The sequence below is a fragment of the Nuphar pumila genome, chromosome 14, assembly GCF_984573655.1.
Source record: "Nuphar pumila chromosome 14, dmNupPumi1.hap1.1, whole genome shotgun sequence".
Classification (NCBI taxonomy): Eukaryota; Viridiplantae; Streptophyta; class Magnoliopsida; order Nymphaeales; family Nymphaeaceae; genus Nuphar; species Nuphar pumila.
In genome coordinates this window covers 29,980,577-29,982,746 of record NC_143262.1, presented here as the reverse complement: position 1 = coordinate 29,982,746, position 2,170 = coordinate 29,980,577, and the positions used below count along the sequence as shown (strand labels likewise).

The 2,170-nt window shown below is 43.7% G+C and overlaps 1 pseudogene across 1 annotated transcript; it reads left to right on the top strand.

The window, feature by feature from the left end:
* Positions 1-526: 526 nt before the first annotated feature.
* On the top strand, positions 527-1,484 carry LOC149816714 (cytochrome P450 86B1 pseudogene; annotated as a pseudogene). The gene has a single exon (XR_016427711.1). The product of XR_016427711.1 is annotated as a cytochrome P450 86B1 pseudogene (transcript).
* Positions 1,485-2,170: the final 686 nt, after the last annotated feature.

Below are 2,170 nucleotides of genomic sequence, written 5' to 3'. Positions count from 1 at the left end.
TTTCTATTTTTCTTGTTTCATTGGTATCACATACAAAGAAACAAGCCCATAATGAGCTGGCCACTGTTGAACATGCTTCCTTCCTTGCTAGCAAACATCCACAGACTCCATGAATGGATCACCAACGTCCTTAGTGCCTCTGGAGGCACCATAACTTTCCATGGACCCATCCTGACAAGCATGCACATCGTTGTGACATGCGACCCGAGAAACATAGAGTACATACTCAAGACTAACTTCAACAATTTTCCGAAAGGAAAAGAATTCAGTGATGCCTTCTCGGAACTCATGGGCTCAGGGATCTTCAATTCGGATGCAGAGTCATGGATAACGCAGAGGAAAATTGCAAACTCCCATGTTCACTCCAAGCTTTTTCGAGAATTCGTGGCTCGAACTACGCGAGACATTTCCGAGACCCAGCTCATCCCAGTACTAGCTTGCTCGGCGAAGTCAGGCTCGGCCGTCGATCTCCAAGATGTTCTCTTGAGGTTCACCTTTGACAGCACATGCACTGCAGTCTTTGGGGAGAGCCTACACTGTCTCTCTAATGAGTTTCCAACAGTTCCATTTGCAAAAGCCATTGATGATGTGATGGAATCCATAACCTACCGGTACGCCTTGCCGGCAAGTTGGTGGCAGATCCTCCGCCGGCTAAACCTTTGGAAAGAGAAACAACTCTCCGATGCCATGGTCATTGTCAATGAATTCGTCGCTCGTCAAATCAAGCTGAGGAAGGAGTACGGACACAGAAGCAATGATCTGTTATCAATATATTCAGCAAGGTCTGATGACAAGACTTTTTTAAGAGATGCTTCTATTAATTTTCTGATCGCCGGTCGTGACACCTCGGGAAATGCTCTAAGCTGGTTTTTCTGGAATCTTTCAAAGTACCCACATGTTGAAACCAAGATCTTGGGAGAGCTAAGGCAGATCCTCAAGCAGAACATGAGGGAGAGGCCAATGTCTGAGGATTTGGACAAGATGGTGTATTTGCATTCAGCACTAAGTGAAACTCTAAGGTTGTATCCTAGTGTTCCTATAGGCCAAAAGGGGGTTACAAGAGAAGTGAGCCTTCCCAGTGGTACCATAGTGAAGCCAGGGGTGATTATCTTGTATGAGACTTACTCGCTGGGCAGGATGGAATGGATATGGGGGAAAGATTGCATGGAGTTCAAACCAGAGAGATGGATAGACGATGGAGGAAGACTGAGGCATGAAAGCAACAACTTTCGGTTTCTTGCTTTTAATGGTGGGCCCAGGACCTGTGTGGGCAAGGACATAGCCTTTACCCAAATGAAGTTTGCTGCTGCACAGATTCTGCTGAATTTTGAGGTAAAGGTTGAGGAAGGACACCCTGTTTCACCTAAGACATCAGTCATCCTGACCATGAAACACGGCTTGAAGGTTACGGTGAAGGAAAGACCTAAACCACAGTGTTAAATGCTCAAGTTTATTGTTTGCTATGGTTTATTCACGTTATCTTCCTTTCTGCTGTTCTTGCTCCCTGTTTGTATTGTGTCCTCCTCCAATTTAGGCCATTGTCCAACTCTTTTTTTTTTTATGACAAGGAACCTGCCTAGGTACATAGGTCACCTAATAATAGGTCTTTCCTCATAAATAGCAAACCGCAGGTGAGTGCCATAGCCCGCAAACAACACCCACCAGGCAAGCCACCTGTCTGATCCCAGGAGGCCTTGTGGCTTGATTCAGTAAAAATCTTTAGTACGCAGTTTCAGTCCATAAAAATTGAATTCCTCAACCCGTGTTTTTCATGCCTATGTCAATGGTTATGGGATATTTAGCTTATCACATTATTGATACAGGTAAATCTGATCTGGACTCTAAGACAGTTTAAGAGGAAGCCCCGTTTAAGAGCACACTTTAGTGTTGTTGTTGGACAAGTATTATGTTGCTGCATATTTTTATCTTCGCTGCCCCCTTAGTACTCATCTACTGTTGCTCTCTCTCTCTCTCTCTCTCTGAACAATATTAGTAGGATATAAAGTAGTTTGAGGCATCACCAAATTTGAATATTTTTAGCAAAAAAATAAAACCATATCCACATCTAATTATAATGGGATATGGTTTTGGCGTACCAAATTCAACTAAACTAAATCGAGTTCTGTCAGCTATCTGATTCATCGACATCCCTAACTTAGAGGTGCAATGT